At 39.8% G+C, this 23,989-nt stretch overlaps 1 protein-coding gene across 1 annotated transcript in view; it reads right to left on the reverse strand.

Annotated features, from left to right (window-relative positions):
- The window catches only part of Arhgap24 (Rho GTPase activating protein 24), a 425,397-nt gene that overhangs the window by 357,703 nt on the left and 43,705 nt on the right, over positions 1-23,989 (reverse strand). The window lies entirely within an intron of this gene.

Here is a 23,989-nt window from a genome sequence, read left to right on the forward strand (position 1 = left end):
GAGAGAGAGAGAGAGAGAGAGAGAGAGAGAGAGAGAGTGTGTCAGTCAGTCATAGGACAGCTGAAACATGCCTATTGACTCACTGGCTGGATTTCTAGAAGCTACCCACCTACCTGCCAAGGGTATGCCCAAAGGGAGAGAGCTTGGTGTACTTGCCTACCTTCTTAAGGGACCTGGGCGCTAACCACCCTTTTTTCCTGAGTAAAGCTGCAGACTGGAAAATTTCTGGAAGATCAGGCAATTAAAAACCAAGTTTTCAGCATCTAGGCTTATGTGCCTGCTGTGCAGTGCTGAGGGCCTGCAAGTGCAGGCCTGGCTTGTGGTTACCTGAGCAAGCACTATTCCCACACATGTTAAAGCTTAAGGGGACTATTTTTAAAACCTCGATGGAAGATGTTTGGTCTGCACATGTGAAAATCTCTTAAGATGTTATTCTCTGCTTCCTCCAGAGTTTTAACCAGAGGGTTTTTGCTGCCGAGGATCTGTGCAGCTGAGGATGCTTAGGAACAGCAAGAAAACAAATCAAACAAAAACCAAAATACAAAAAGGACTTTCCCCGGCAGCTGATGTTTCCTCCCCCCCCCCCCCCCCCGCAGGCTCCCTTGAATCCAGGAAGGAGGGAGTAGTTAGGATCGTAGTTAGGATCCGGGACATGTTAAGCACCATTTCAGATTGTGAGCAAAGGACCTCAAGGGGATCCACTCGATACAAAGCAAGAAAATGTGCCATAGGCATACAGAATGGGCAGCAGTCTTAGGAAGGCAGACTGCCATAGTAGAAGCACGAGGGTAGACAGGAAGTAGGTAGGAGGTGGACAGGAAGTGGGCTGGAGGTGGACAGGAAGTGGGCAGGTGGTAGGCAGGAAGTGGGCAAGAGGTGGGCTTTTAGTGACAAGCATTTGTTCTTGTAAACAGACCCAAGTAAATGTGGTGAAAATTAATATATATGGCTTCCTCTAGTTTCTTGCTAGTCTTCATTTCTAAGCATTTATTCAGGAAGTGGGAAGTGTTAGCTCATCCCTGGTCTTCCTATGAGGGCATGAACACAGAACTAACTCATGAAACACAGACTATTCTCACTAAGGCATTTTCACGTCTACCTTTATGTTGGTAACTCTGAGTTGTACTCAAAGATGAGAATCCTCAGCAGCTTTGTTTTCACTACTAAGTTTCCATCATTTGTTATGTCCAGGGTCCCAATCACAAATCACATGATGTTTGTGCTAGCCCTTGTTCATCTGTGTCTCTTCCCTGGAGGTGGGGACTCCCACAGCCCTGTGCTGGGCTCCTTGAGCTCTTTCAAGGTAATTCTTCTACTCAGTTGCAGCAATGACTTTGCACCTGGGCTCTAATCTCCTTGTTTTTCAGGCATCTTCCAGGTGCAGGCATCCTGATAGTCCCAATCTTTCCTTCAGTTTTTTCCTTTAAGCTCTTTCACACTTCGGTTGGGTCATGGCATATTCTTGAGCTCATTTGGTGTCTGCGAGTACCCTTTTTATGCTGAATTCCACCTTCTCCCTTCTGTGGTGCATGCTGAAACCTTGCCCTCTTGGGGGCATTCCCATGGCAGAGACAGCTGACTTCGGAACATTCTCTCCCATGAGTGCATGTATCTGCAGATTGGATCATGCCTGCTGTTTGATTTGTTTGTTATTCCCGGAAGGCAAGAACTTTCAACTTTTTTTTTTAACAGCACTTGACCTAGTGTAATGAAGCAAGTGAGCTCCATTTTATTTGGCTGTAATACATTCTAGGAGTGTGTGTGTGTGTGTGTGTGTGTGTGTGTAATAAAACAATAAGTATGTTTCTTTAGACCACTCTAAATCATCTTTATTTTGTCTCCTGGTATTTAAATTATTCCAACATACACAATTTATTTCTTTACTATTTATTTTTTTCTTTGACCAAGTAAACTTGTAAATTTAAATAAGACCATAAAATAAGCATTCCAACACACACACACACACACACACACACAGCCAAACAAATTCTTTCTTTGGGGCTCTTTTATGTTCCCTCTCAAATTCATGCATTTTATTAACTTAAAAAAAATACTGCCTCTAAAGATTTCCAAGGTAATTAGAAAACTACCATCAATAATATAGAAATACATGCAGCCAATTCCCTTTTTCTACCCTTTCTGACTTACCGGAAAATGTGTGCGTGTGTGTTAGAACATGGTTTATGACCCTTCTTGCATCAGTTGCTTTAAGATTGGCTAAAGCCAGGGCAAGTGCAGAGCCCACTGAACTCCTGGAAAAGCTACAGCTAATTTCATGACTTCATAATACATCATCCCAGCAATGCTAATTACATTATTAAAACAAATGAAAATGATTTATTATAAACCTAGGGGGAAAAGAATGCCTTGCCTATTGTTGTGTGGAAGAAAAACAAAAAAAAACAAAACACAAACTCAAGTCCTACAAAAATAACCAAGGTGTTTGTGGAGAAGTAGAGACATCTGGAGAAAAAGAATCAAGTCCTCTCTTCCTCTCTAAAATGAAGAGGAGGAGCCAGATCATTTCCAACTATGGGTTCTCCTAGAAGTCTACAGTATAGCATCTCTACAATTCCATAGCTGTAAAGCATCAAATGATATCCAGCTATCCTCCATACCTAGTGAAGCATTCATCAGTCAATGTTTGATGAAGTGACCCATGTTGCATTAGGGTCTTATGCCGGCTGTCTAACATTATCTCCTCTCAAAGCCTGATGTCCTCAAAGCTGATCATGGTAGAATGACACATTGATAACAAAATTGATCACTGATACTCAATCCTCCTTCATCCCCAAATATCAAATATCTGCAAACTCAAATGAGCAGAAGGCCCCATATCCTAATTTGTCTACTAAGATTCAGTCACTCTCTGCTGAGAAGACAGTTCTTATGTTGCTGGTCTTGTTTGCTTTGCTTCTATTGTAAATCAACACAGACACGTGCTCACCAAACTTCATCCTTCCAAAAGCAGCTGAGGAAAGACATCAAACATTCACATCGGACAGGGACTCTACAGTTAAAACTTTTATTGACTTTGCACTATATATATTCTACAATGCAGTCTTCTCATGGTCCATGGGCTCTGAGACTACCAGGCTTCTATTTACTCTGGAGCCTGATGTTCACTGCCTCTTCCAGGCCACACACACAGACACACACACAGAGAGACACACAGATGCACACACACACACACATAGACACACATACAGACACACACACAGACACACATACAGATACACACACACAGACACACACACACACACACACTAACCACAGCAGATTTTGTTTATTTGTTTGTTTTGCTGGGTTTTTGTTGTTGTTTTGGTTTTCATGGGTTTTTTATTGGAACCACCCACACTCCTTTACACCTGCAGTTTTTACTGCCCTCTTTCCACAATGTCCTGCCTTTGGCTCTTTGCACAGCCTTTCACCTGAATCTCACTCTAAACTCCACCTCTTTCCTTGGCTGTCAAGAATGATGTACAAATTAGTTCAGATTTTCATGTTCTCATGTTTTATTACCCAACTCTGACCCCTTGCCTGTCTCCCTAACAGTTCTCCAAATTGCTAATTATTTTATGGATTTTGTTTGTTTTTATTTTGTGAGTTTTGTTTATTTTATTTTTTTCATTGTCTGTCAGACTCTGACTCCCAAAGGAACCATAAGCTTCATGAGGCCAAGATACTGGCTTCACTGACCTCAGCATCCCAGTCCCCCTGTGCACACTGAGTACTCATTACACATCATCTTCTGAATGGAGAGACAGTGGTACCTGTGAAGGTGGTACCTGTCTTAGTTTTGTTTTTATTGTGGTGATTAAAACAAAAACAAAAACAAACAAACCAAAATAACAAGAAATAAACACTGACCAAAAGCAACAGTCAGTTACTGAGAGAAGTCAGGGCAGGAACTCAAGATAGCCTTGGAGACAGGAACTGAAGCAGAGGCTGAGCAGGAACATTGTTCACTGGTTTGTTCAATCTGCTTTCTTATACAACTCAAGACCACTGCTCAGTGGCAGCACTGTCCACAGAGAGCTAGGGCCTCCCATATCTATTCCAATGCCCCACAGGCTTGTCTATGGACCAGTCTGATGGAGGTACTGTCTCTATCGAGGTTCTCTAACTTAGGTCAAAATGACACACACACACACACACACACACACACACACACACAAATCTAACTAGCACAATATGTAACAATCACAACAGAATTCCTGTAAAAGTAACGTGGGCTGTTTGTTCTTTTTCTTGGTATTTAATGCCTTAGTGGTAGTTGTATACATTAGGAACTTGGGAGTTTTCACCCCTTTGACATGGGAGATTTCAGTTAACAATGATCACACTTAAATAACCTTGAATGCCCTTTTAAAAAATCCTAATAATAACAGAAACAGCAACAGACCTCATATAAACTATAACCCTAAAAATTTCACTTTCTAGACTTGGTAGTAAATACATGTACCAGTCCTGGCTTAGCTTCAGATAAGTGTGGTTTAGATGTCCGGGTTCTCAGAGCACAACTGGATGTCCACTGGGCAGATCCTTTCCCTCACAGTCGTGAGCTACAACTGACGTTGTAGCTGAGTGCTGAATAAGATGAGAAAACAGAGCCACCAACTTCATTACTTATGAACACCACAGGGATAGCGCTACTACAATGTAAATGCACGCTGATTCCCAACTAAAGCAGAAAACAAAACTGAGAAAGTAGCTGGTGTTTTCCTACTACTCTTGGGAACAGCCCTGATGATGGCTACTGTGACTTGTCCTGGCTGAAGATGCTCCATCATTTAACTACCTTGTAACTGTCCATTATTGTCCAGTGGCAGACGATTTTGTATCTACTAATGTAATGATTCTTTGGCAAGCAGAGGAACTAGGATCACATGGTATGATCAAAAGGGAATTCATTCTCCTAACAGAATTTCCCAGACTCAAAGAATACACACAGAGGGACCTAAACTGGTGACTTCAGGACAACAAAGAATACATTTACAAAACTGCATGTGAACAGGATGCCAGATGCCACAGAGTTGTAATATATCCCAACCTAGTCATATAGACTCAACTACGCATGTCTGGAAAATAGAAGGGAAGAAATGCAAGAAAGGAACAGAAGTAAAGGAGAAGCAGAAAGAGAATAATCGTGAAGCACAGGCAAACCAACAGGGATGCCTGCACTCTGCACACAAGGGCTGCAGCTGTGTGAGTGCAGGCTCTGCGGCCTCTGAGGTGTGGGCAGGCTGTAAGGAGATGGGTGGCTCACATTCCAAGTGGGAGCTCCAGAGTCTGCCCAGGATCCTGTGCCTCACAACCCTCAGCACAAACAAATGATTCCTGTCCAAGGCCTCTCCTGGGGAAGAAAGTGAAAACTGGCCATGTTGGGAAAAACTGCAATTGACAAAATGTTTTCGGGGGCTTTCCAGAGTAGTTTTGGTCACATCCAAACATCTCCATTTTCAGAGATGTGGAAGGCATGAGAACTGCGCTTCCTGTGCAAGGACATTGCAAAGCATGAATTAGGAGATTACAGATAGGGAATATTTAATTCTGTTCTCTTATTTTCTAAAAAACAGAAGCAAAAATCACTGTGTTTTGTGGATATTGATAGCATGCTGTTTTGTCAAGCATGTTATTGACATCTGATTGGCTCTATTTTCACAGTCCAGCATATAGCCTACATTATAAAAACATACACACAAAATTAGAAATCATCTACAGGATGTAGGAATGTGTTTGTGGATACGTGAGCAAAGGGCACACGTTCGGTATGCTGGTTGAGAGGCCTGTATACCTGGATCTGCTCCCTAAGGAATAAACTTTCTTAAAGGTGACAACATACTTGATGGTATTTTTTTAACACCAAGGGTCATGACGCTAAAGGACACACACACAGATGTGGTCTTTATAACAAAGTACATGAATGTAAGAACATAAAAGACTTTTGTTATGGGGAGCTGGTCTGTGCTATTATCATATCCCATCTGTGGTGTTTTGAGTTATTTTATAATTTCAGAGAATATTTATTTTTGCAGTAACTATAGCCGGGCATCAGAAACTTAAGTCTCTCTTAAGAATCTAGGTGTTAAATAATTTCAGAATCAAAACAACTTTTTTCACATGAGTCAGACTTGACTTTATTGGAGACATCCAGGAATCCACATCAGCTCAGTTGAGGTTACTGGATGAGGGTTGACATCTATTATGTATATTATAGATATCCTTTTTCTACTCTTTAACTCCATCTGGATGCTCCCTGGTCTCTCTCTCTCTCTCTCTCTCGCTCTCTCTCTCTCTCTCTCTCTCCTTCTCCCTTTGCCTCTGTGTATGAGTGTGTGTGTGCTTGACACATGTGTAGTGTGTATGTGATTGCATATAGGTCCTGTTTATACGTAAATGAGGCATCTATGGAGATCAGGTGACAACCTCAAATGTTGGTCCTTGTCTTACACCTACTTTGAGGCAGGGTCTCTTCTCTACCACAACGTAAGCCAGGGTCGGTGGCCTGAGAGCTTCTAAGGACCCTCCAGATTCTGTTCCCATTTCACCAGAAGTCCAGTGGGATTGCAGATGCAGCTATTTCATAAGACTTGATGTGGATCCTAGGAAACAGAACTCCGGTTCTCATGCTCGGGCAGCAAGTAGTTTATCCACTGAGTGCTCTCAGCATTGTTCTTAGTGCAAAGTTTATCTCCCCCTGCCCCCAAACCTCTCCTCTATGTGTATTCCCTAAAATTTCATCTATCTCTTCAGAGACTGGGCATGGCCAGTAAACCTCAGAGGTCTCCTGTCTCTGCCTCCCCAGTGCCAGTATTAGAAGCCTGTACCACCCTATCCAGCATTTCTTTATGGGTCCTGAAAATCAAACTCTGGTCCTGCTAATGACTGCTTTACTGTTGGACCTATTTCCCCAGGCCCCTAGTTCATCTCTCTAACTCCCACTAACAGAAATTGGTGCTCCATGCAGAATTCTCTTATGTGTCATGGACCAAAGATTTACTCCCTGCTTTGTATGTTGAAATCATAATCTCAAAAAAGATAGCAAAGATGAGGTCTTGTGGAAATCACTAGGATTACATGAGGTCTCCTGAGCAGACCCTGTCTGAGGGAATTATTAACCACAAGAAGTGGTAGCAGAGTGTTCACTCTGCTTCTGTGTTTACATAAAGCAGATTTGTGTGCACATATGGGAGGTAACCATTGCCCACAAAGCCAAGAGGTTTCAGAAAGAAATCTGTCTGAGCAGTGCCTCAACTAGAGAGACTTTGCAGTACCTAGAACTCTGAGAGAGTAGCTATGTTTTAAACCACCAAGTTTATAGTATTCTGCAGTAGCTTGAGCAGATATCTGCAAGTGTACCAACCTCACCCAAATATCTGAATGCCAAATGGTCATGACTTTTCACTACTTCCCCTTAGAGCATGGTCTTCACTAAGGGAATCTTCTGAAGCCTTCTACATAGCCTTACACTTTAACCAGTGGCTAATCATGAGAGAGAAGAAGCTAGCTTTCTTGCATCTAGTTGGCTCAAACATACATAATGGGGAAGGTTTGGGTGTGTTGCTTCTTCGGAAAAAGGAGGAGGGGACAGGCTCTTCTTAAGAGATCTGTGATTTGTTTTCTCCTTCTGCTGAGCTTTGGGAGATGTCCATCTTGAAACAGGTAAGTCATAACTGGAATTATAGCACAGAGCGTTGTACAGGACACCAAAGCTTCCCCACTGCATCAGGTCACAGCTGGTCTATCCTTAACTCCACTGCCCTTCCCTGCCCGCTTCCTTAGCCCTCCTTCCTGAGAGTCCTTCCTAGAAACTGCTTGGCTATTGATCAGCCCAGACTCTGGATTCAAGTGCTACCTCTCTTCGGACCCTCACATCTGGTTCTACTCTGCTCCCAAGGTAGCAGTTGTTCAATAGAGGTCTCTGCCAATCCTGGGAAGGCCTGCTATAGTTTTCTGCCTCTCTCCATGATCCAGTCAAGCTACCCTATTGCTCAGTTTCTTAGGGAAACCAGGAACAAGAGGGTGAACTGCCAGTATAACCTCTGGGTCCATGGAAGGTTGGCTAAAAGAAAAAGCAAGACAGGAATATGCTACCAAAGAGTGCACGTGTGAATGGGAACAGAATCAGAAGTGTCAGGAGACAGAATCAGCCAGAGCGAGGGAACATTCCTCCATTAGCAGTCTTCACCTCTGGAGACATGGAGTATGGACAGACAGCATCTCTCCAGACTTTGAGTGTGGGTGTGCTGGAAATTTAGCTCAGGTGTGGCAGTGTGAGGAAGTGGGGAATCCCTTCAGAGGCAGATCCTAGAGGGAGGTATTTAGGTCACTGGGATTCATCGTTACCCTCAGAAGTTAATGTAGCTGTCCCTGGATAATTCTAAAAACAGCAGGTTTATATTGCTAGTGAAGGTCAGGCCAATGAGTCTCTCAGCTTCCTGTCTTGCTGGTTCTTGTTTGGTCCTTTATGAATATGCCCCCCCAGCTATGATGCCTTCTCCCATGAGGCCCTGGTCAGAGATCCAGTCATCCAATAGATGGGGCTTCTCACCTCAAACTTCCAGCTTCTGTCAACAGGAATTAAAGAAATTCTTCTTTATAAATAATCTAGGCTCAAGAATTCTGATTTAGAAACAGAAAGCAAGCTAGCATAATATGACTATATTTCCACCCTAACTAGAATGTCCTCCCCACCCCCCTGTTTTACACATACACACACTCATATTCATATGAAGGTAAGTATATGAAGACAGAGAAACACCTTAGATTTTAGACAAGCCTTTATGACCCCGGACCTCTCACATCTCTTCCTAAATTGCTATACTGCTTTCTGTCTGCCCCTGAAATCTATTCTTACTGCAACAACATTATACATTCAATCCGTGACAGCAAGATATCTTTTAGAAAACAGATGGGGTCATGGCATTGTAATGCTTGTGCTTTGCAAATAATTACTCATTTGCACTCAGAGTTAAATCCAAAATACCTGGCCTGGCCTAGAAAGGCCAGGATGATTCCCATCTACCTTTTCACAAATGCTGCCCCGTGACTTAGAATGGCCAGGTCCTCCCCGTCTCTGTTCTCCTCTACCTCCTCATCCTCTCCCTCTTCTTCCTCATCCTCTCTTTCCTCTCCCTTCTCTTCCTACTCTTCCCCCTCCTTCTTTGCCTTTCCCCTCCTCCTCCTACTCTTCCTCCCCCTCTTCTCTTCTTTCTCCTCCTCTCTGGGCCTTCTCTCATAAGACAATCTTTGTGCCTAAGGTTTATGGAATGCCTCCAACCTTGCTCCCCTCATGTGTATATTGTAAGTCCACATAAAAGCTTTCATAAAGCAGTGATTTGATATTACAGAGTCCAACCTGGGAAAATCTAATGCCATAGATCACACCACTGTTCCAAGCCTCTCTGTGGGGCTAGCATTTTATTCAGTCACACTTCAAAGTAGTCAACTTCACTGAGATAGTGATTTATTTCCAATAAATTTTCAGGTCCCCCCTTCACATGAAAGCCCAAGGAACTTAAGGATCTTCAATACGGACTGCTCCTGCTTCCTCAATTAATTCAGGGGGCTGAGCACCACTGAGCATGCTCTATAAGGCCAGAAAATTATTAGGCTCCCTAAGTATATAAATCTAGACCTAATCACTGAACCTCAATTACTCGCACAGTGGTTCAGCATGTGGAAGTACTGACAAGACAACTTTTTCATTAGAGTTTCAACAAGCTAGGGAAAAGATGCCAAAGTAGAAAGAGAGAGGAAAAAATGCTCTACTGCTAATCTACTTTCTCAAGATTATTCCTGTCAAAATGGACTGTGATTTGTCAAATCGTGATATTTAATGAGATCTAATTATTCTCATAATTTGAACACACTTTAAAACCTCAAAATCATTAATTTATGCTTTATTTTAGGATAAGCCAAATAGCAAGCTAGTTTTAATATAATGAGATATATTCAATTATCTTTCATTCAAAAGGAAAAGAATTAAAATGGGGTAGGCACCTTGGTGGTGTGTATTTGGAATGCCCAAAGCCTCTCTGAAGGTGATGCTGTGTCTCATGTGCCGTATTGTTCTGACTGAGCCCAATCTTCCTACAGTAGGACAGACCAGCACCTGGTTACTCAGAGACCCTGAGCTCTATAGATATTGTGACATCCTAGGCCTAGAAATGGCATGTGTGACACACTCATGTCGCATAGAGTCTTTTTATGGAGGTGACAGACACCAGAAGAATGACATGTAGCCTGACAGCATTCATTAACCCTAATGACAAGAATTTTATAAAATGAAAGCATTTGGGAACAAGTGGTGTGAGATGTCAGAGAGGGGTCTGTGAAAGGCACATCATGGTTTGGTACCTCAGGTCTGCCCTTGACTGTCGTCCACTGACATGGTGGGATACAACTCGCTCTTGGTAAACTGAACAAGTGTGTTTCCATTTACTTGATCTGGTCTGAATCGCTGTTAATAAACGGTTACACAAGTGAATCTTTTTAGAGTAAAGAAACACTAAAATATCTTTGAGAAATTACTGGTGCTGCAGTGTGCTTATAAACAGGGGCCTATCATGATTGCCCTCTGAAAGGCCCAATGAGCAGCTGAAAGAGTCCAATGCAGATTTTTACACCCAACCAATGGACAGACCTCTGTGGTTGAATTAGGGAAAAGCTGGGAGAAGCTGAGGAGGAGGGGCAACCCCATAAGAAAACCAGTAGTCTCAACTAGCCTGAACCCCCAGGATCTCTCACACACTGGACCACCAACCAGGCAGCACACACCAGCTGATATGAGGCCCCAACACATATACAGCAGAGGACTGCTGGGTCTGGCTCAGTCAAAGATGCACCTAACCCTCAAAAGACTTGGAGCCCCAGGGAGAGGGGAGGTCTGGGGATGGGGTGGGGTTGTGGACATCCTCTTCGAGATGGAGGGAGGAGATGTGGGATGTGGAACAGTCATAAGGTGGACCAAGATGGGAATAAAGTCTAGACTGTAAAAAAAGATTAAAGAATAAATTTTAAAATAATAACAGAAATCTAGGCCTAATTCCTATTGTTTACTATTTTGTAGGTGTGCAAAGGTTCATTCAAGATAGATCCTCAACCAAAACAGGAAGCCCAAGCCTTATAAATGGAAACCTAAGAAAATAAATTGACAGTATCAAGCAGGAAGTAAATTAATGGTAACAAAAGCAACAGTATGAAATTATAATGTACACTTTAAGCAGGGTTTTCCATTTGCTCAAAGGCTTCCTCAAGAAGATTCATGGGTTACTTGGAGATCATAAGATCTCTATGATGCATGAATCAACCAGAAGATGTCTATCCATGAAGAAGCATTCCTATGATTAAACAATAAAAAGACAGCATATAATGGACCATATGACTTCAGAAGTGCTTTCCAATGCAAGATATGCAAAGCTTCAAGAATCCCATGAAAATGTCCCAGTGCCACTGCATATCAAAGAAATGGACATCTAAACCACTCTAAGATATCACCACACATACATTTACATTGGAAATGCTTACAAATGCTGATGGGACCACGTGGTTAGTGAGGATACAGAATAACCAAACGCTTCCTGCACTCTAGCAGGAGTGTAAATGATGTCAAGACATTGACAAAGATTTAGCAATGCCACAGAAAATTAAATATCCTCTAGTTATGATCTAGCAGTTCCAATTCTATATTGCTAATAGAGAATTCATATGTTGATAGAAAGATCTGTACAGCAGTGCTCATGTACATTGTTTTATATATGTCATAAACTGCAAATAATTCAAATGACATCAGTCATTAGGTAAACACACAAAACAAACTGTAAAACCTGAGAGTACTGTCAGTAAAGAAAACTGCAAGTGTGTGTAGATGTGGATTCGTCCTCGGCACTATCATGAGTGAAAGAGGCCAATGGAGTCACTGTATGATCCCATGCACACAATGTTGGCTAAACAAGTTCCATCCATAAACATCTGCTACTGAGGGGCAAGCATTGAATCTTCTAGCACGGTAGAAATGCCTTATATTTTGATAGGATATGTGTTCCATATATACAAACACTTGTTTAAACTTATGAACTGTTCACTTAAGTTGTGTGTGCAAATCATCATCATCATTATTAAATAATTTTATTAAATTTTCTTCAAAAACATTTAAAATAGTGAGATCTCGTCAGTTCATCTAGTCAGTTGCTGAATTATTTATAACTCAAATTCCTTTCTCTGTTCTGCCACACAGAATAAATCAACATAAACACTGACCCCACTAGGAAGATAAAATTCTCAGAAAAACTAGACTACATCCTGTTGTTTGCATTTGGAATTGGAACAGTGTGAATCCAGTTTGCAGTAGATATAGAAACCAAATCAGACATGCTTAACTGTGCTTCTAGATTGCCTAGAAGATTGAATTACTTCAACTAGCAACTTGTACACAGCTTGGTTTCTGAATGGTACTCACTTCTACATGGAATCAGTGTTCTCTAAATTAAAGACTGATTTATATCAGCTCTGTCTTCTGGACAGAGATTAACAGAAAGCAAAGTAACATTCAAGAACTTATGGGACAATATAAAAGAACATGAAATACCATGAGGTGGCTCCTATGGGCTAAATATGGGACAGTTTGAGCAGTGGAATAAGTGGTGTAATGAATGGTGTCCATAAAACACACACACACACACACACACACACTGTGTACATGCACAGGCACACTGTACAAATTCATGTAAACATTTACACATATACACACACATACACAATCACATGTACACATGCACATCCATATGCACAGGCACACTGTGCACATGCACAGACATACTGCACACATATACATGCACATTCACATGCATGTATAGACACAAACATGTACACACACACATGCACACATGCACTCCCATATGCACAGGTACACTGCACACATGCATGTGTATTGTGCATGTGCAAACACACATGCACATGTACACACATACATCCACACATGAACACTCACATGGACAGGGACACTGTACACATGCACATGCACACACACATGCACATGTATACATGCACAAGTACACACATAAATGTATATGCACATGCACACATACATACACAAGCACACTGTGCACATGGATAGGCATTCTGCACACATGCATGTGCACATGCGTGAGCACACACATATGCACATGTACACACACATATGCATACCCACATACACACTCACACAAACATGCTCAGGCACACACACATCATTGATATAAGGGATTTGAGCTTTGGCTGATTTCAGCATGTGTAGCTGTGACTTTGAATCAACACTTCGTTAATAATGCAAACATGTAGGAATTACATGTTTGCATGTGTGTGTATGCACATGTATATGTACACATGCACATAATTCTTACAGTAACTCTATTAACTAGCTGCCATATTATTTCTACACTATAAAGAACAGAAGTATGTCTATAGTCCTACTGGTAATAAGTGGCTATTTTTTAAAAAGGCATCTGTATGTATGTAACATAACGGAGAAGATTGTGTTCATAGTCACTGATCTATCATTGCCTCTCAAATATCATATAAACTCTGGCATAGAGTAGCCCAATGATTCAAAAACTCCATAGCAAAAGGCAAGTCACAAATAAGACTGCATACTGAAGTAAGATACCTAGACTTCTATTTATGACGTTTGTGGGAATAGTTTCCAGTTAGAGATCTGTCACTCAAATGTGCTCATCTTGATACCTATGCACAGATAACATTTTACATTTTTGGCTTTCTTTCTGCGACCTTCCATGTGAAGGTCTCACCTCACTGAGGGCTGTGACACAGCTGCGTTCTCAAGCAGGCGAAGGAGGACTTGGTCTTTTTGTGAACTGAAAATTATTAGCAAAAGTTACAAACTCCTTTATGTTTTTCTTTGAAAAGCAACTAGAGATCACTGTCGCCTTGGTTAGAAAAATTACAAAGACCTGAGGACTGAGGATTTCATTATAACATGAAAAGTCCACGGTTGGTAACTGTAGATGCCGTTATCTATAGTCACCTTTTTAAGTCAGCTAGGCATCCTGAGACCCACAAAACTACTCATGCAAAACTCAAGTGTGACTTTCCCACGCTGGGAAAAAATAAAGTACTGAATAACGTTCAGCAAGGGTACTTTAAATGACAGTGGGATTACCTGAGAATGAGACACAAAGGAAGATCTGGAAAATCTTATTGTATTTTCACAGTCTGAGACATTGCCCCATAAAAAATTACACACACATGCATGTGAATGCACACACTCAACTTCTCAACAAATTCATACATAATTATGATAAAAATCCATTAAAAGTAGTGCTGATGTCCGAGAGGCAAAAGTGAAATGCCTTTTTCATTTCAGAGCCTTAATTTTATTTTTTCCTTTTTTCTATTAAACTATTCATCCTCACCCTTGGGCTTACACAGCCCATTCTCTTATGTTCCCTGGGGTTTCCTCCATAATAAAAAATGAATAAATGAATAACAGAACAGAGGGGTGGAAGATGGGTATTAGCAATAGTAAATAGTAAGCTGAAGCTTTACTGAGACAAAGGTGCAGGCTTTCATAAAATAGCATGCTAAAGAGAAATGAGCACATCATTAGTAGCATATCTTAACAGGCTTTACTTTCCACAGAGCTGAGTCTTTAAACATAAGCGAATATCACTTGCGAAAATTCAAATATATTAATACAACTTAAATCACAGCAGACCTAGGCTTCTCCTGAAAATGTTTGAATGACTATTTTGATAAGCTTCACAGTTTCCATGACGGTCTTCAGGAATAAAACCTTGATAATAAAAACACTGTCTATCAGTGAGACAAAGTCTGCCTACCAGATGCCAGAGAGGAATAACGGGCTAAGCCAAGCATCTTACCCAGGCCAGGAGTTAACTGTGATCTTAAAGTTTTCTAAACTGAACATGCCAACAGGTAAACACAGGAACAAGATTTTAACAACATAAATGGATAGGACTTTATCTCAGTATGAAACCCCACTTAGCATAGAGGACACATTCAGTATTTAGTAACAGGAATCGAATCGTGGTTCCTCCTATGGAACTTGCTTTACCCCTTATAGGTTTTTATGGTTCAGTTAATTTGTTTTAATTTTTCTCACATTACTTCATACAAAACATACAGTGCTCAAACAAAGAACCTTCTACTTAAGAGCAGGGTCAATAACCAATGAGAACAGAAAACATCTGGAGTACAAATATTTGGGCACAAGAAGGGAGATCTAGTTCCAATAATTGGTGTGCTTTTCCCCAATTGTGTCTTAGTGTTGAGCTCTATCTTAGCAACCAACTTGAAGAGTTCTCAAAGTCAAGGACTATGTCTTATAAGCCATAGCACCATGCAACCATGTAAATGATAAGACGATTCAAAACAAATCAACAATAAGTTATCCAGGACTGAACATGACTTGGCACTTATTAATGACAATTTTTCTTCTCTGCATAAATGTTTCCTTGAGTAAACTGGGGAAATAAGGATTTTGCTTGTAAATCTTGCTTGAAATGTGACAAGGTCTTCCATATTGTTCAGAGCAGAAATGGAACAGATCCCCATGACCTTCAATATCTTCCATATTATGCAGAAACTCAACAGATCACTATGGCATTCAACATTGACTAATTTCAAAGAAGGGTATAAAACTACTAATGAACTGATGTGTTAAGTCACTACAAATTTATAAACAGTCATACACATAGCAGTGAGATTTTGTACTTTAACTTACAAAAATGTATTACCTTTTAAATCACCTAATTTCAAAATGGTATTACCACTGACAGTTTTATAAAAGGTAATTCTTCTTTACCTTTCTTCAAGATCTATAGTCAATTTAGTTTACACAGCATAACCAGTGTAAAGAAATACTGCTTGTCTCACATGCTGTTACAGTGTGCCCTATGTGCCTTTGGGTTCTAAATGCAAAGACTCAGACACCAAGGAATGGAAAACACTTGAGTGGGGTGGGAATCTGTACTGAAAAGATAGAGACTTGTTTTCTTGGCATTATTCTTAAACATTCAGGATGCACAAACATACATTTATACGGTATTAGCTATTATAGTCAGTTGAAACTAAAGAGTAAGGTGTGCATAGGTTATTTACAAATTCCATACCATTTCATATAAGATACTTGAGCCTGTGTGGATTTGTTGTGTGTAGAGAGTACCAAAGGACAATGGCACTTATTGAGCAGAGTAGCTATAGTTTTCAGCATGTGAACACCCATATGGCCTCCACTAACAAGTTCAGACAGATATTTGTCATAACTAAGTAGATATATTAATTAGAATGAGTAATAAAATGCATATCACACTTTGGGAATGGCATTGAAAACAAAATCTGAGGAAATATTCAAGATACATGGTAAAGAATATAAACATGATGCATTTCACCACTATTGCAATATTTAGCCTAGATGTCGGCATCACCATCTGTCGTCTATACTTATGAGAGAAGGTCCTATCATCACACTAGAAATATTCAAAAGAACAAAATGCAGCATTGTGTGATGGACTACAGGAGGGGCTGAAATACTGAAATATACTCATCAAAAATTCCTGGGCACACTGGCCATTAGGAAATGTCAATTTCACTTCAAACTCGTGTCATGAAAATAGCTGAAATGAAGGCAACATAAACGTCCCCAGGGACCATTTGCTGTTAGTCCTAGTATGAAGCTTCTATAAGCTCTTTCCACCACATACCACTGCTCAGTGACACTGCCCACAGATTCACCTCATATTTACTTGTATGCTTCTTTTACTGGTGTCTAATTATGTAAGTATCTCCTAAGTTCTTTAGACTAATAGTTTCTGCTTGATATGTCAGATATCATCATCAACATGTTGTGAGAATTGTTAAATGAATGAACACTTAACAAATCTGTAAAAACTGAACACTGCACATGTGAACCAAGTCTTGGCACACATGTTGTAAGAAATAGCCCAGGACACAGGCAGTTACCAACTGGGAGGACCCACACAGAGCATCATGTCCTCAATATCCAGGGACCAAGTAATATAAATAGTCAGGAAAGGGGTGGCCAAGGAATAAGTCAGTAATGTGTGAAAGGAAACATACAGTGAGAGTGTCTGCAGATGGAGGGCAGAGCTGTTGCTGCTGTAGTTGTGAAGACTGGAAACTGAAGAGACTTAACTTTGGAAAACCGCAGCAGATATGTGCATTGAAATACAAGATTTCAGCACAATTGAAAATAAACAGAATAGAAGATGTATGAAACAGGGACAGTGAATACAGGAAGCATGCTCACACCTCAAAACAACAATAACAACAGCAGCAATAAAATAATGAAATAATAAAATAATAAAATAAAGTCTAGCAGATATTTTAGTTTTCAAGACTGCAATAGTAGAGATGGAGATGCATTCGTAAACATAGATACATAGGAAAAATCTTGATAAAGTTCCACGCAACCTTTTTCATGGTCTCCCCTCAAGGGTATAACAGGGAACAGAAATTACAGAGAATTAAATGGTATGTAGGCTATGAGATTTGGATGTACTAATACTTTGTTTTGAGACTTATTATCCCCTATAATCATATCCTCTGTCTTATTCTAGTGTCTCCTGTGGATTTCATCCTATCCATCACTACATTTAACAAGTTAGGTGAATGAAGGCTTGTTTCTGTCTGCAATGCTCTTCTGAGCCCTTCCTAACTTTAATTCACTTGGTGTACTCCCAGTAATACGGTATTGGCCACTTTCTGCATTGTTGAATATGACCACCTATTATATGCTGGTTCCTGCATATGGTATCATGGGGAGGTAATAGAAACTATAGGAGATGAACCAAATTGAAAGAAGTTAGGAAACTGTCAAGGCAACTTGGTAGAGATTTGTACCCTAACTATCTTGAAGTGGACACTTTTCTCAAAACATGTATTCCAGGCCATAATATTCTGCCCTGTGATAAATTAAACAGCAACAGTCATGATAAGCTGACTAATACACACACACACACACACACACCCCACAAACACATACACACACACAGACACATACATGGCTATGTCGTGCTTGACTTGGTATATGGAGCCATAAGTTTGGATGCAATGACCATTTTTACCTCAGAATTCTCTTGATATTAAGATATAATCCATTTATCATCTATAGAGAGCTATAAATAAATGAAAATATTCAAATAGTGCATCTTTGTACTTCTAAACAGCAAATTTCTCTGGAGAAATAAATAAGGCAAAGTAATTGAGCCATGGAGGAGGGAGCAAAAACTCTCCTGGAAGTGCTTAGGCTGGGCCAGGGGCAGGCTGGGAGAAGAAGGCATCTGCCAGGCAAAGCAGTGGTAGCCTCTAGATAGCAGAATGAACATGCAAAACAAGAGGGAGATACGCAACACACACACACACACAGAAAGAGAGACAGAGACATTTGATGTTTATCATCTATCTTTTTGGAGTCTACGACTATTTTATAATTACATTCTACAATTCAAAATAAAGAAACAATGTACTTCAAGCTTAAGTTACCCACTGGAGAGTCTACACATTTTAGTTCTTTGTCTTAGGAGATATATGGACCACTTAGTAAATTATGCAGCCATAAAGACATTATTTGAGTTGTTAGAATCCCAGCAGATGTCAGCCATGAGTGTTTTTTTAGTTAGAAAAGGGTCTTTATTGGTTCCTCGTTCACCCACTTCATCACTGCTCTGAGGACACTTGCAAGTGACTTTGACCCTGCTAAAATGGCTCACATCCGAAACTGGCAAGTAGAAATTGCTCAACCTTATGTGTGAAAATTAGGTAAGAACTGGGATAATGTGGAGGACAGTTGCCACATGCCATTTCACTCAGCTGACCCCGAGTTCTTAGGGAGTTCACTAATTTCTTTCCTTCCTTCTGTTAGCATTCACACACACACACACACACACACACACAAACACACACACACCTGTCAGACTTCTCCAACTATCTTTTTCGCCAATGGTCAGACCAATGATCTCTACTGTAATCAGACAAAACTGGTACCATGTGGATTCCTTTGTTAACCCCAGCTTCATGCCTGCTAGACAAAGTGGCCAGAGAGCAGCCTATGATGCCTTAGCCTTATTCTATACCACAAGACCCACAGCACAGCCTTGGTATAGTTTCTTCCTCCTTCTTAAAGATGTTGTCTAGAACCCTTCCATGAATAAAACTAAATTTGTCCATTATCATATCATTTACATAAGTAGATTATCAAGTGTCACTTGAATAAAAGATACTAGATAACCCTGACTCTTCCTCTTTGTTGTGGTTTCTTTTTAAGTCATCCAAAATCCATCAATCCTTTCTGGCAATCATTTTCATTTTTATAACCAATGACTGATGATAGATACATGACAAAAGTAGATAATAGACAGACAGGCAGACAGATACATGATAGATAGGTAACTATAGATAGATAAATAGATGATAGATGATAGACATATATATATAGATACTAGGTAGCAATAGATAGAGATAGATAGATAGATAGATAGATAGATAGATAGATAGATAGAGTAGATATAATGCTATAACCTCTAATGTTAGTAGTTTCACAACCTCCCCTAGACTGGTTTGTGCCATCTGCCCCACACAGTTCTTAGTCGGTCATCTCGGACTTAACACAGTTTTCACTTCTTAATATTGACACTTATATGTATAAGCTAAGCCAAGCCTTAATGCTATTTTGAAAAAATAAAACCTTGAAGAAAGTTATAACACTTCTACAATCCTTCTGCCTCCCTGGAAGATCACAACGTAACATGGACTGGTTACTTAGGTGAAATCTTTCCAGAAGTTTTTGATTAATGAGTTCTATTACATACTACATAACATTTAGAGCAATCTTACTGTATTTGAAGGTGTGCTGACTTGATATTTGCTATAATATCTATAACCACTTCAATAACACAAAATTTGCCAATGAGATCACTGTATTTTGTATTTGATAAGTGAGAAAATGGGCTAGAGACATGTCTTAGATCACAAAATCACTTTTCTGCCATTGAAAATTACATCCCAAGCAAGGTGGGATGGCTCATACCTTCCCAGAGCTTGGGAGGCTGAAGCAGGAGCATCAGGAGTTCAAAGCCAGCCTTACCAATGCACTAAGACTCCACCTCAAACCCAAACCTCCCCAATGCACTACAAAAGGTCACATGACAAGCTATAAAGGTGGACATAGCCTACTGAGAACAGCAAGTCACTCAGGACTGTTTTTGTTTGTTTTGTTTGGTTTGGTTTGTGCTTGTTATTTTTTATTTTGTTTTGTTTTGTTTTTCCTATACAATTAAGCATCGAAAACAGCACAGTTGGAGGTACAGAGCACAAGAATGTGCCTTTCAAAATGTATTTTGTTTAGACATCAATTGTCAATCATGATATGTCAATCATAATAGACTATTAAAATATGAGTTGACTGATACAATAATGCAAGATCAAAAGTATAAATAAATTAAAGGAAAATGTAGAGAAAGTACAGGACACATTTCCATGAAGTATACTGGCCTAAACTTGAAAACCAGAAAATATCTTGATTGATCAAAAGGACAGTGAAAAGATATAGCTGCCTCTGTCAAGATACCTTTTCAAAGCTGAGGAGCAAGGTTGGCTTAATGAGACCATTGCCCCTGAGGTATACCATATAAGACTGCATGCACACCTGCATAGTGAGTCTAGCCACTTGCCTTGTAAATTTCTTGTATAAGATTTATCTCTCAGTGTCTCTGAGAACATTGTATTTTGGTGTTTATAATATTTCAGCACAACCACATTCTTGAAGGTGACTTTGTTTCAGGTCACCCTGGGTCTTCCCTGAGAGGATTTCTCACCCACATCAGCACAGTTTGTAGATGGAATTGGCTGTTGTCTACTGGGAGCTGCCACTGCTCAAGAGCAGAATGAGCTTCAGAGTTGAAAGCTCTCCATCAATGACAAAAGGCACTGGACAAGCTAAAAATGGCTTTATCCACAAAGGGATTGCTGAGACTTCTGAGCAGCTGCAGGGTTAGCATGGTCAGTGTACAATTTGTTTGCAAGCAATCTGAACACCACGGGCCCAAGTGCTTATGGGAAACACTAAGCGACTGAGAATAGCTGCTGCCAGGTGCAAACAAACGGGAGCTCAGTGGCTCCTGCTTCACTCACAGTGCATCTGCTCCTTTTGCTTAATGATCTCAGGACTTACTATAGCTACTGTTAGAGATTGTCTTAGCTTAAATGGAGAGGCAAAAGTCTAGGGGCCAATCTGTAGACAAAGAGTGATGATTTAGAATACCAAGCTTACATTCCTTATCTGGAGAGAATTACACAGACTGACAGAATTGTTGGGAAAACGGAGGTGATGTGAAGACAATAGTTATACAGTCTCCAGCATGAGGCATTTGTGTTTACCATCTCCACTCACAATCCATGGCCATCAGATCTTCCTCTCCCTTCCACAGTTGGGATAAGTAAGCCATGACTTGACATCTGCCCAGTCAAGAGATCTAGGATGGATTCCATTTCCCACTAGGACCTCAAATGAGACATTTACCACCCACAAGGAAGTAATGTAAGAACCAATGAAATATCCTCCTACGTGCGTCATGCTTTACATTACAGTTGTTTTACTTCATATTATGATTTAGCCCTGAAAGCTAAGGTGCGCCATTGCCTTGATCACCATGCATGACTGGGGTACTGCGCTAACTTGATGAAGACTTGTGCTTTCTGCTTTATCACCTTTTACTGCTCATGGGTTTTATCTGATCTTCCATTTTCCAGTCCAGACCACACAATGAGCCTTTCAGTACCTCCACTCCAAGTTATTAAATGCTAAATATAAAAACTAACCATAAGAAGCTGGGAAATAAAGCCCCTGTCTGGAATGGGATTTTTGTTTGGTCAATTGGTTGGGTTTGTTTGGTTTTGTTCAATTGGTTTTTGGTTTTTTGTTTGTTTGTTTGTTTGTTGTTTGTATTTTGTTTTTGCTTTTGTTTTTGTTTTTGTTGTTGTTGTCTTGCCTAAAGAAGCCATGCTATACAGGTTCCTTCACTTGTTAATGGAAGAAAATAAAAATTCATTTTATAGAACTGTTATGAGAATACAAATAAACCATGAGTGTGTGCTTATGACAATACAATACAATTCCTTTGTATGTTTATTATTTTATATTTAAAAATCACAGAGATGCCAATATTATGGATTCAATGAAACATACATAAAGTGCAAGCCAGTCATGAAACATTAAGTCACAAGATACTTCTGTTTTTCTAAATGATCCGTCTACCGCCAAAGTGGCCTGGAGAAGCTGAAAATTAAGATTATTCTTGGGATTCATGTGTAAATAACAACACACCGCTTACGTTTCCAATATGCTCACCTACATCAGTCAATACCCTATGCACAGACACCTCACATTCCTCTGTACTGTTCATCTGCTCATTCACTGAGGGCTACTTATGCTGCTGCTGCTGTTGGATATGTTAAGGACAGAACTGACAAAATCCACTATCACCATAGTGTAGTAGCAACGTCCTCTCTCTATTTGGAGTACATGTTCTTTGTTGAAATCTTCATTTAAGCTTTTTCTTTTGATCCACATTCTTAATTTTTTAGGTCATGCTAGCTGTTGGACTCAGGTGCTCTCTTAAAAAAAAATGCTTACAGAAAATTCTAAAGGTGTACTTAATTCATATATCAGAAAAGGGAAGACCAGACTTCTATACAGAAAGAAATACCATTTATTTGTCTCAAGTAGTTGGTGTTTCAAAAAATACTAAATAATAAAACTGTATAAACCCAATTCTTTCCTTGTATGACCTACATTATAAGACCACTCCCACACACTGTAAGAATAGATGCAACACTCACTTAACCTTTAATTATTTCTTTGGACAGAATGTGCTAAGTATTCCTTCTCTTTTTCGGTTTTTAGAATGAGTTTCCTATGGGTCCTTGAATGTCCAAATATTCTACATACATTAATTCAGAATGACAACTCCAGATTTTTTTTCTAATACTAGAAAAATCTAAAGTAAATGGAGGAAAAAACTTCTGACTATGCAATGCTTGTGAAGTAACTGTGAAGCTGTGAAATTTGACAGAAGCAAAGGTTAAATATATCAGTCTTATATAGTTTCAATAATATACTATTTGAGTCATTATTGAAAAATTAGAGTATTTTGTCCCTAAAATAGGGACATGAAAACTGTTCCACATTATTAAAAATGTGTGACATGGGTATGTTTTATTCTTTGAGACTTCCAAATAATAAACTGGGAAAGAGATAAAGAAAATACCCTTACTAGTGCTAAGTATCATGATAACACACCTTGGGCCCTGTTTCCAAGGAGAAAGACCTAGTGGTGAACTAGCATACCACTGTGGAGAAGAGGGAAGGCTCTGGAAATGTTGACCTATTCAACTCTTCTTTTTGATAAATATTAAAGAAGTGGCAACTTATTTTGTTGGTCTGGCCTGGAAAGGGTGTGCCGAACTTTACATTTTTTTAATTGATTTAGGAATCAGATCAATTTGGAAAGGAGTGGAGGGGTAATTCCTTCACGCTCCATGTACCCATAGAGAGCGCCATTTTCCAAGCATTCAGTCAAGAAAATATTAACTGAATGCCACTCTAGTGCCTGACATAAATACAGTCAGAAATTAACTAACCTTTGATCAAGGCTGGAAGAGCTTCGTTGTTGTTGTTGTTGCTGCTTATTGTGTTGTTGTTGTTGTTTAATATACCACAAGGTGCATTTAGTTGAATAGAGAAATAAAGAAAGCTGCCTCATAGCCATAACTAGGTTCACATATTAATTGGGAGGTCCATCAAGTTTTATTTCGCAGAAACTTTCCAAATGGGATCCTTAAAAATCAACAAGCCAATAAAATGATTTGGACCGAACTACATTTTGCCTGAACATTTTAAATAGATAGATAGATAGATAGATAGATAGATAGATAGATAGATAGATAGATA

Source organism: Grammomys surdaster, unplaced genomic scaffold, assembly GCF_004785775.1.
Source record: "Grammomys surdaster isolate TR1022 unplaced genomic scaffold, NIH_TR_1.0 233, whole genome shotgun sequence".
Taxonomy (NCBI): Eukaryota; Metazoa; Chordata; class Mammalia; order Rodentia; family Muridae; genus Grammomys; species Grammomys surdaster.